We start from the raw sequence: 13,099 nt of genomic DNA on the forward strand, positions 1-13,099 counted from the left end.
ATTTTTAACATATTTTAAATTTTTTGTGAGTTTGGTGCAAAAATATTTCCCCAAAAAATTAGATTCTACAAATATTTTTTTGAGTTATGTGATAACAAATATAAAAATTTAAGTAGGTCATGGGGATTAATGTACAAACTATAAAATTACAAATCGTATGACATTAATATTTCATGGGGTTGTTATTTGTGATTCATTATACTAAATTTCTATTTTAAGAAGTCTTTAGCATATTTCCCCTATTATCCATAAAAACCTCTTTTTGCAACTAGCGTTTTGGAACATTTGTACTTTAGGTAGCTACGTGTTGGAATTGTTTGATATTCTCTTTTCTCTGAATATAAAGATGCATAAATATATTTTTATAGCTCATGACATTAATAATTATACACAGAAGGTGATTATTCCAATCTCTTACTATTCAAGGTATAAACAAGAGGACTTTATTATAATAAATCAATCTTTGATAGATTGAGGGTTCTTTAGATTATTTTTGTTTTGCTCTTATAGGTATGGTTTTTCTTAAACATGTCAATACTTTATGCTCTCATTTAATATTTGTCTTGTTAACACAACATGAGTTTCAAAGAAGATGAAAACAAGACCAGTACCCTTGAAAGAATAGTTTGGAAACCCAAATAGATAACGAAACACACTATATATTAATCCATCTTGATTTAATTTCTTAATTTTGTGAAGGGTACGAGGCATGGATATTATGATAAATTAGATGATGATGGTCTTTCACATCCTATGAGTTATTCCACTTCATTGTTGAAGGGTTAATTTAGTTTTTTTTTTAAGAAATGCAAATTGCATTAAAATGAAAGAAATAACAACTTAATACATACTAGAAAGTAGAAACTAATGGGTCCTTGATCAAGAGAAAAAAGATCCTTATTGAAAGCATATTTGTTTAAATTAAACTTATTATTTTTGAAATGAAACTCACTTTTTCCTATTTTAAAACCATTGAGATGCAGGGGATACCAAAATATTAAACAACCCCAAGGGTTGGTTAGTATCCCAGAGTTCTCACCCGGTTAAAAAATAGGATGTAGTATCGATCCCATAAGCAAATATAATAAGTTTAAAAAACAAATAAAAACCAAACGAAAAAGGAAACTACAAAAGATAATCAAAAGGAAATTACAAATAATCAAGGAAAATTGTAAAACACCTAAGAATAAAATCAATAGGTATTTTAGATGTCTAATCCAACTTCTAGTGATATAGTCCAAAGCAAGAGATATTATAAATTCTTTGATAAGTTGCTCCATCCTCTAGTATCTTTCCACTTTGATGATTGCAATGAGAGTACCGGCTTTCATATTATTGAGTTGATTGAGAAGAACCTCTCAAGTAGTTCTTCTTTCTGAGATTAGTAATCCTTATTCTAGGTTGATCATTCACCGGTCCTAGGGCTTGTAGTTCTTTGAACAGTTTGTGTTTAGAACCGGAAGAACCATGCTCTTCAGTTGAACCACTTTTATCCTTAAAAAAGACAATTTTTTTGAATTTTAAATTGATTGTAGGAGTAATGGTTTCATAATGAACATCTCTTGTTCCATCATTACTAACATCTATTTCAAACGTCGTTGCTGCCTTTGTTGGAGTCAAAATTGAATTCTGCTCCTCATCAAATTCTGACTCAGTCCTGCCATCCTTTGAAGTTGCGGCTCTTTTTTAGGTTGGTTTAGCAAACCGTTCAGTGAACAAATTAGTTTCAGAATAATTAAACTCCTTATCCGCCTCCAGAATTTGTGGGAATTCAAAATTTGAATTTTGAATTTCCAAAACTTCAGTAGTCATTGGATGATCCACGGAAATAACTGCATTTTCTAATGGAACAATCACCAAAACAAAATCAACAACTTCATAATTATTTTCACCAACCATAGCTTGTGAATGATTGAATTCAAAATTTGAATTCAAATCTACAACCGGCTCAACATTCAAATCTGAGTTATGGCTAACAGCCACTTCATCTCCTTAATTTCAGCAACTTCTATAATTTGGCAATTAATTTCTGCAAGGTTTAATTGATCGACCAGCAAGTCTTTGTAATTAGAATTTTGATCTGCCAAGGGATCAGTAATAACATCTTCTACATCTTCTTCCAAAATTTCTGCATTTTTGAAATTAACATCAATAGCATCTAATTTTTCATTAGCTGAAAAGCCTTTGGAATCAAATTGCTTTCTCTCAGAATTTTTCCTAATTTTGTTTTTGAACTTCACGTGCATCCAAGGTCCATATGGATTATCTTCATTTTGAACTAAATTGAAAGGAACATCATTAACAGCTAGATTCTGATTATGAGATATGTTTGGACAAATAGAATCAAAATGTCCAATCCTCTCACATTTGAAACAAAGTGATGATAGATTTTCATATTCAAACTTTTGAAAAAATCTACCATGAAGACCTTCATCCTAAATACCATAAGGGAGTTTAGAATTCAAATTAACCCGAATGCAGGCTCTAGCAAATTCACTTCTCCACCATCTAAACATGTTGCCATCCAATAATAACAGAGTTCCAATTCTAGAAATAATTCTAGTGATATTGGATTCATCCCAGCAATGTAAAGGCAAATAAGGAAGATGAACCCAAATCGGAGAAGAAATTCCATCCAAGGAATCAGGAGAGAAGTTCGGTGACCACTTGTCTAAACCTACAACGAAGCCCCCTACAAACCAAGGACCTCCATTAAGCACTTCCTCCATGGCTTCATGTCACCGAAGGAACATAAAAGCCAATCTAGTCCAAACAAGGTTATTAGAAACCCTCCATATTTTGACCATTGCTTTCTTAATTCAATAGCACACTCTAAAAAAGGTAAATTTAAATTCAGAATTTTCACAACCAATGATTTACTCAATACTTGGACATTAGATTTTTCCATTTCCATGTCAAGTTTGACAACATTTGCATCTTCAATATCATCTTGAATATTACTCAAATTAATTTTAATGTGTGATTTTTTTATCCACACATTAGAATTATCCAATTTTGAAGAAGAAATTCGATTTTGGATATTAACATTACCATTGTAAATATCCATATCATTCTTCAATATATCAGTAAATTTGCATCCTGATGAAGAAGCCTCCTTATCATTTGCTGTAGAAATGATAACCGACAAAGATAACTTTGGTTTATTGTACAAAACCGAAATTACATCTTTCCCTTTGCCTGATACTGGCAAAGGCTTTTGCTTAGCAATCAAACCTCCCTCTTTGATAACAAGAGGAGATTCCAAACCTCGAAAATTGTTAAGGGATATGCGTTTAATTGAGAATCTACCTTTTGAATCCAACATAAATGGATTCGCGGTAGATAAAAAGGATTTGGTGTTCCTTGGATGATCGGACACCTTCTTCCATCTCCAACTTTGTCACCCGAATAACTTCAAACTCTCCTTAAAAATCCTCCTTTTTTTGTTGACCTTCTCTCTCTTCACTCTTGAGGCGTGGAAACTTGAAGGGTTAATTTAGTTGCAAATTCATTTTTTTAGTGATTTTTTTTTCACATCTGTCGGAGGACAAGGGTCTCTTGTGAAGATAAATTTGAAAGACTACTCAAACTACAAGATAGCTTAGGAAGTAACTTTAAGGTATACATAGAATGATCATAGTACTAGCTTAGCCCATAGTGAATGTGGGATGGTGATTATGTACATAATTTTTTTTTTATCATGATTTTCCATCTTTATTGGATAGCATCATCTTATGTTAGATCTGTTTGTTAGATATGCTTATAAAATGTGATTTTGTTTATTCATCATATTTCTTAATTCCTAAACATTGCTTAGGTTTTGTTTGATATAAGAATTATAACAAACTCCACTTAATATACACAAATATACATACTGAATCAAATAGTATGATGATAAAATAGAGTATCGATCCCACAAGGCAAAATATTTACTTGCAATGATAGTTTACTATAATTAAAACAATTATCCTACTCAATAAAAAAAGTTTTTATGTAGATTCATTAAATTAATTAAAAAAATTGAGTCACTATCTGGATAAAATATTCTGGATTTAAGAAATATAAATACAATATGTTTTCTAATGATTTTTTTTTTATATTGATTCTATTCAAAGTATATGTATCATTGACCGCTCAGTGGAGCATGAAGAGACAAAGGACAGATTAAACATTCCAACCTCAATACCACTTTAAGCTCTCATAGTCTGTCACCTTATAAAAATCTTAGAAGAGTAAGTAAAACACGTACTGCGGTATCGGAGCGCGTTTAATCCCAGCCGTCCGATCCGCCATCCGATGGCTATGGTTAATCGGACCGTTAACGGTTAGCGCCAATCATTGCCCAGCCAATCGGCGTGCAGCGCGTGTAAAGGGATGGTGATTGTGTAATGGCCGAATTAATAATTCCAGAAATTCAAGGGAACTTCAAAAAATCATAACTCCCTCCACACTTGTCCAAATTAGGTGTTCTTAGACTAATTGGAAAGGTCTCAGGGAGACCTACAAAAGACCCATGGTTCCAGGCCCTGGTTAGGTCAGTGTTAGGTTTAATTTCAGTTTGAGCATTTTATCAATTTCTTTAATATTCTTTAAATACAAGTCCACCAGGCTTGGAATTTTGGGAGATTGAAATTGAACATGTCTTTGACATGTCCAAATTTTATCTCCCCATTTTAAAATGTTCAAGGGCACTTTCCCCAAATTTTGAGTTTAAGGGTCATGGTTTGACCCTTATATTCAAAATGGGGTATAGACCTATCCAATGGGATTTAGGGTGTGATTCTTTGTGTGATGATGATGTGTCAGATAAGGAGTGTAGAGCCACTGATTTTGCCCCAATCCAAGCTTAGGATGGATCCCAATAGTGATTTGAAGGTGACTTAGAGCTCACCCTAGGTGGTTTAGTTAACCACCTTAGAGTACTCCATTTGAGCTCAAATTTGGTGGGTTTAGTCTTTAGGGTCAGGTGATCCTATGGTCCAAATTTAATCAAATTTAGAGTTCATTTGGTTCCCCAAGTAGGAGCCTAAAAAAAAATCTTTATTAGAAATGGCCTATTAACCCAAATCAATTGATAATAACTACAATTTAACTCATAACATCTATTAAAATGTTTATAATTGTTCCTAATTAATCCCCTAACAATGAGAATTGAAACCTCTTTAAATTGAACTTCTAAATTTGTCTTAATTTAGTCTTTATGGTAAGATCAAAGGTTAATTAGTTTTACTTAATTCAAAAATCCTTAAAAATCCCAAAAGGTCTTTAAACACTTGATGATCTGTCCTTAAGTCATTTATGACCTTTGAAACTGATCTCAAAGAGTTTGGGACTCATTTGGGTTCAAACCCTTAAGTATCCCCTAGTTGTAATAATTTGGTAATTCCTACGAATATATCAAAACTTCCAAAATTCACTATTAATTATAGAAAATTCAAACTAATCAAATCTCAATGGCTAATGACTTCAATTAGAATCTAGTATTCTCTAAAAATATTAAACCTCCATAATTTGGTTAAAATCAAGGAGTCAACATTTTAGGTAACCTTAGGTCAAAACGGGTCAAAACTTTAAAATTCATAACTTTTAAATAGAAAATTCCAAATTGAATGTACTATATGTCTAACAATATAATTAGGTCTAGGTATTTTTTAAAAAATCTAAAACCCTTAAGATCAGCTCTAATTCTAAAAGTCAAGTTTTGCTCCCATGTTAGTATACCCGGATAACTCAAGGATCTCCAGTTTTCTTAAACTCCAAAATTTCCAATAGGTTAATAAAATCTACAACCTTAAATCAGGTAACTACTTTATATAATCAATTTCCTTAATCAAAAATTGAATCCTAATCAACCCTGATTGCTTGGGAACCATAAAATCAGTAATACTAAACCTTAAACAAAGTATCACTAAATCAAATAGAACCAAATAAACCTGTGCATGGGTAACTAAGCTTGCCTGGAAGGCTACAAGGCTATCAATTTAGCCCTTAAGGAGGTGAAATAAACTTCACGCTCGGTGTGAAACAAAGATAATAATCAATTAACTTTTAAATATTATTAATTAAAATTCCTAATCCACTAATACTTAAAGTTTAACCTAAATCCCCCTTTTTAAGCTTCAACAACTCAGATCTTAGACAACCTTGATTAATCACCCGACTTAGGATCTACCCCAGCCACACGACCTTCTACACACACTTTAGATGATGTGCTAGGACAACCAATTCTAGATCTAGGTTAAGCCGGTGTTTATTTTACCGGTCTGGTGTGCCGGATTTTCATAGTTTTCACTGCATGTTGTGAATGAAATTTCTTTGCCATGTCTGCTTACTTTTTCTGCACTCTGTGGATGGATTGATGTGTTTGGCGATTAGATTACCCTTAGGTTAGGTACGATCTGAATGTTCACACAGTTTTTTGCAGGTGGCCACGCTCATGCAGGGCAATAAAAAGGGAGCTAAATTCATAAAAATTCATAACTGTTATAAATTCTTTGCACAGGTGCTTCAGCTGCTAAAGCCCCCAAATAAAAGGAGCGTGGCCAGTGTGTCTACTTTTTCTCTACATATATATGACTGCTTGGGAATAACTTTTATATATATATATATTAACTGCTTAGGATAACCCTGCAGGTGAGTCTAGATTTTTATTTTTTGATATAAATGTAATTTGTGTAATTGTCAAGTGTTGTGAAAGTTAATTTTGAGTTGGGATATATAGGTCCAAAGCTTGGATTCCAAAGAGGAAAGGATGCCCCTTTGGGAAGTAATCCTTTTCCATTTGGAAATCTAAATTTGGATCATACTATTTCTATACCCAAAGAGGAAAGAGTGACCTTCCCCTTAAAAGGGAAGTGCCCTCTTATCCATTTGGGTAGTTTACCACGAAGAATCCAAGGGGTTTGAAGAAAAGGAGTTCAAAGAAGAACAAGACTGAAGATTTGAAGATCAAGAGTATCCCACTCAAAATAACTTGCGTCATTATTAGGCTTAGAATCCGGGTTGTTGTTAGTGGTGCCCGACCACTCTACTTTTTGCAAGACTCTGGTTTGTAATAAGTAAGGCAATTTTGCCTATGGACATTTATTAATTAGTTAATTTATATTTGATGTGTTGAATTGATTGCCTTTAAGATTACCTATTTTTTTTAGTTTTTTGGCGATTGTGTGCCGCTTTTATTTTCGCCTGGATACGTGAGACTCGTGAGGGTGTGAAAGTTTTCTACTCAAAATCTTAAATGTCTAAAATTTTAGTGAGTTTAAATAACATAGGAAGATAACGAATCTAGGGAATTAGCCGGGGATTGACCCCGGGGTCGCATGCATATTTCTGCATTACTCTTTCCTTGCTTTAGACCCTTCCCCGCCTGCGGGTAGAGTCCGGATAGTCTGACCTATGAGGACGAGGTGCCGGACCTGGGGAAGTCCAGTCTTCTAAAAAATTATTTTATAAGCCTTTTTTTAAAATTTCAAGCATATTTGATTTGGAAGTTGTCGACCAGCATGCTTTGCATCAGATACAAATTAAAAGAGTCAAAATTTTAATTTCATAGTCCTTAGCATTTTGCACCCAACATAAGTCAAAGGGGCCAATTAGGAAAATCTCTAGATGTCGGCCCCAACTCTCCAAAAATTTAAATACAACGTCCCTACCACTCTTTCATAAAAGACCGGACTCATCTCTTTTAAATCGATTAGGTGGTTAGCTGGCTCCCCAATCCAAGCCGGGGTAAGTCTAGGCATTGCACTACATTAGTTAGGATCGGACGACTGTGGTCCAGTGTCCAAATTAGACTTAGGATCCAGGGTAAAATTTTGATTATAAGATCCCAAATTTTGGGAATATGATTCCAAATTTCTAATAAAATGCTCAACTCTAATTAAAGCTTCATTTCAATCCTAAAACATAAAGCCCAACACTTAGTTTAAGTTGGGACACTTACGGATGGTTCGGGAATCTCAAGGTGTCCCCTACCTCTCTTCCCTCGATTATGTTTATAAATGTTAAATCTTAATCCATTCCCTCTTGATTTTCCAAAAATCCCATTCGTTTTTGATATCACTCCTAGAAAATATAACAAAATTTCATCACTATTTTAATCGAGAGTTTTCGTAGGGGACTCTATCTCCCTACGATGTAATTAACTACGAGGGCTTGCGCTCGTAGGAGATTTAGAACCACACGCACCTGATTTCAAAATTAATCTTTTCAAAATCTTCTTAGATTTCTTTGGGAAAAGTTAAAAAAACGATCGTCGTTATTACATTAGAAGAATTATCATTGAAAAGTGTTATCTCCCTTTGGGGATATACATCCTTCTTTTATAAGGCTTTGGATGTGAATTCGACGATCATACTTCTTCAATATCATAATTGGATATTTAGTTGAACTTTACCTTGTTCCCTCGGGGCCATGCAAAGTTCTCCTTAGAATCTGGTAATGATATTTAAGATGAGTTTCACAATTCTAAGTCTGAACACCGTTATGCAATTTTATTGTCATCCTTCGGGATGATATGCTCTTTCGAACGAGTTGATTCGACTCTAGAATTAGAATTCAATCTAAATTTTAAAAATTCCCAAAGAAAACTAATATTTTTTAAAAACCTGTTTTCAAAATTCCACCAACAGTATTGTGCTTCAAACATTTTGAAAGCTATAGGGCAATGGCCGGATGCAATCCTTGCTAAATGTTTAACATGAGCCAAGGGAACTTTTTGAAGAGCAGCCGCATTAAGAAGAAATCTATCAAGTCTTTCCCATATTCACATATTTCCATCCTTATTGTTGCACCAAGTGTACTTAGGACCAATAGTACCTACATCATGAAAATAATTTTTAGTCATAAACATTTTCATTTCTTGAGGACCTTTTGAAAAAAGGAACCTCTTGCCACCTCTCTTATCATCATTAGATAATAAGAAATTGAATTCTCCTCCAACAATTAAAGGAATGTCATCTTTAGTGGCTTTTCAAGCATCTCCCATATACTTCTCCTCATACGATAATCCTTGCTAGCATATACAGGCCCCACCATCCAAGATCCAAAAAAAGGAGATTTAAGTATCCTAATGATGGTTTGAGAAGAATGATCCATAACTTCGAAAGGAAACATTATTTCTATTCCATAAAATAATGATTCCACCTGAATTACCTTCAGCAAGATTGTGGAAGAAATTCCACTCCCTTCCAATAACTTTATCAACATCAAGTCTGCCAATGCTTGAGATTTTAGTCTCTACAAGACCAAAAAAATAATCTTCATTATCTTTTACTATCTGCTTGAGATGGAGGGAAGCCTCCTTCTTCTTGGCCCCCCCACAGTTCCAGAAAATAAGGGAAACCATTAATTCCCAGGAGGGGATGAATCCCCACCTTTCTTTTATATTTAAGAACACCTCTTCTATTCTTACTAAATGTATCCATAGGACCCAAATCCCTTAGATAACTTCAATTTTCCTGAAGCTGTCTTGAATACATTTTCACCTGTAATAACACCACTTGTTATTACCGAATCTTGCTTGATTGGATTTTTAGGAGAATTGCAAACCACAATGTTAGGTGGTAAATTCCCTGATTGAACCTGTTCACCAATAGCATCAATCTCCATAGTATCTCCCATGTTTGTATCATCCAATATTTCTTCAAGGATATTGAAATTGTTCTTCAAACTTAAGCCATAGTTGTTAGTCTCAAGTGAGTTACACTTTACATCAGGTTCTTTACTTTGAACAGCAACATTGCTTTGTGTTTCAATGATCCCTCCTTCTATGATAGGCTCAATCTAGATCAGAGTATCCTTCTGATTTTCAGATCTCTGATTTGAAATAACTGCAGTTTTCCCAAATTTTTTATTCTTCTTGAATTTGACCTGTATCCAAGGTCCTAATTCATCATGCTTATTAGAATCACCTTCTTCATGACACATCCCTATATTACTTACATTTGTAACAGGAACAAATGTCATTGCAGAAGTGTTATTGGTAAGAAGGTATGTGTTTTTGAGATGTCCAATTTTGCAACAGTGATAGGACAGAGAGGAGATCTTCTCATATTCAACCTTTTGGAATGATCTACCATGCATTCATTCAATCCAAACACCTTTGGGTAATTTTTTTTGTCTAAATCAATATGAACACAAACTCTGGCATACTCCCTCTTTCACGATTTAAATGAATTTCCATCTAAATATAAAGGAACTCCTATCATAGATGCAATTCTAGAAATATTATGTTCATCCCAACAGTGTAAAGGCAGACATGGCATATGAATCCAAATAGGTGTTGTAAGACCTTTAAGAGATTCAGGGGAGAATGAAGGGAACCATTTATCCAAACCAATAATGTTTCCTCCAATAAACCATGGACATTCTTCCATGATTTCTTCCACAACTTTCGGCTTGGTAAAGGAAAAATAGGATCCAATTAAGACCCAAAGTTGTGAGATGGAAATTCTTAAATTTGGACCATTGCCTCTAAAGTTCTCAACTGCATATAGGAAAAGGGTTGTTGCTTCCCAATACTTTAATAATAAGTGAATTCATCAAAATGTTTAAATTTGCATTTTCACATTCTGAATTCATAATCACTGTAATACCATCATCAGAAATAGGAGTTGATTTTATATCATAGTTAAGCTTAATGTGCTAGGTCTTCTTCCAAGCATTAGGAAAGCTTTCCTTAGGACAAGTCTCATTGTCCTTTGTTGTACCCTCACAACTGTTCTTCAATCCATTCTCAGTATGAACCTCTCCCTTCTTAGAATGATCCTCAAAACAATTCTTATCAGCATTCCCATACTGCAAGAAAGACTTAACAGGTAATTCAGTGCAAAGAACAGAAGAATTCTTTCCATCAGAATGGGATATATTATTATCTTTGTTTTGGTTGTTCGCATTTATCACTGTCCATAGGTCAGAGATTGCATTTGAACAACCGAATTTATTAACAAAAATCTTCATTTTTTATGAGGAAGCTTCTAAACCATTAGAATTCTGATTCAAATTTGCACTCAAATTCGAAAGTCGAGGAGTAATGTAATTAGGGCTATTCAAGATGTTGTTACCTTTACCTTCCATAATTTTTACATTCTTCTAAACTGGTGAGTCACTAACATCTCTGGTAACCAAAGGTCTTGCAGGCATTTTCACATGAGCATTGTTTTCTTCCGAGCACAAAAATGATTGGCGACAGTCTTCTCTGATAATTCCAATTGATCTTCCAATGCTATTTTGCATGCCAACTGGTGGTCGGCGGCCATCCACCATCATCACCATGAGCCGACGATGAAGGCTGTTGAAAAATCGTGAAATTAAATTTTAAAATTCAAAACAGATCATAATCATATGTTATATATTTCTATAAAATTAGATAACTTTAAAGAATCCCATGTGCTTGTTGATCAGAGTGCATCGGTCAACATAATGACTCTTAAAACTCTTGCATACATAATGGTGGACACTCACAAACTCAGCTTTCATAAAAATATATTGCAAGGATTCAACAAGAAGGATGAGAGGGCTTTGGGTTCAACCACGTTCCTATATGAAATATAAACCCTAAAAATTGAAGCCAAATTCCATATAATATATTTTGAAGCCTCTTTTAACACTATCCTAGGTTGACCATGACTCCATGAATACATAATGATGCCTTCCACCCTACAATAGTCTATCAAATTCTTTCAAGAGGGAGTTAAGCATTATATTAAAGGTGACATACAAACATTTTCAATTACCAGAGTAGGTATATATGAAGTTGCTTCATACTATCTACCTAAGAAATAGACTGTTTTATCTAGAAATCGCAAACTAACTGAAGTAGAATTAAAAGAAAAAAGAGAAAAAGAAAGAATAAGAGAAGGAGAAAAAACCATATTTTAATCTCAAACATGCCATTCGCTGGTCAATAATTTCTCCCTCACAAAGATGTGGTAGAATAATGCAATAATATAGACGAAGAGGTCGAGGATGGCAAAATTAAATAATACAAAAAAAGTAAAATCAATATATGAAAATAAGGAACCTACAATAGAAATTCATTTGGAATCTAGCTCGAAGGTTAAATCATATATGCTTGGGAAAGACACATAGGTTGTAGAATATAAGAAATTCATAAATCAGCCAAAGTTTTAGATATATATTGAAATTAATAATTGCAAGGATAAGGTCCAAATTTCTATGTAAGATAATTTAGATTTACCTATAATAGAGAGGTTAAAAAGCTATTTGGAAAATATTTCCTTAACCCCACTATCCAATAATGATGTAAAAAGGTTGTAGGTGAAAGCCTTTCTTTCTTTAAATACTAATAGTAAACCCAATATCTTTGTACCTTCCCCTAGTAAACCTCTAGAAGTTGATGTAACCCTCGATAATCCATTCATGGATGAGATAATAAAACTACTTTTGATTGGTATTCAAACTCCATAAATAAATTTGATAAGGTTTTACTCCTTCAAATTGAACTAGTGGTGAAGCCAAGTAATTTGAATGCCCGTGGAATACAAAATAATATAAATACATATTAAGATTGAGTATTGGCTTCTAAACTCTATTCTCATTTGATGATGAAGAGTATTACTTTGTTATATCAAATAAGCTAGAGTTTGATAGTCTTTTGAAGAACTCTATTTAGAAGCTATAGATGATTTGGATGACTCTTAAGTTAGGGATGTACCTCTTGAACTTGAAGAGGAAATTAAATCTTTAATTAATGATCTAAAAAAAATAAATTGGGCATCGAGGAATAACCTCGTTTGATCCTCATTAGTTCTTTATTGAATGAGGATGGGGCAAACGAGATGATTCAAATATTATCAAAATTCAAAGAGTGCTTCACTTGGAGTTATGAAAGATGCATAGATTATTTCCATATATAGTAGTTCAGAAGTTGACAATTCAACTAGGGATAGTTCTAGTAAAACAAGCATCTCAATGTATATGACTCGACATAAAGTAGTAGGTCGTGATTGAAGTCAAGAAGTTAATTAATACTGACATTATTAAGGAGAAATAACTTGGTTAGTTAGTATTGTCTAAGTCCTGAAGAACAATCATATATGCGCATGTACCAATTTTAGAGATTTAAATAAAGAATGTA

The sequence above is a fragment of the Dendrobium catenatum genome, unplaced genomic scaffold (assembly GCF_001605985.2).
Source record: "Dendrobium catenatum unplaced genomic scaffold, ASM160598v2 fragScaff_scaffold_63, whole genome shotgun sequence".
Lineage (NCBI taxonomy): Eukaryota > Viridiplantae > Streptophyta > Magnoliopsida > Asparagales > Orchidaceae > Dendrobium > Dendrobium catenatum.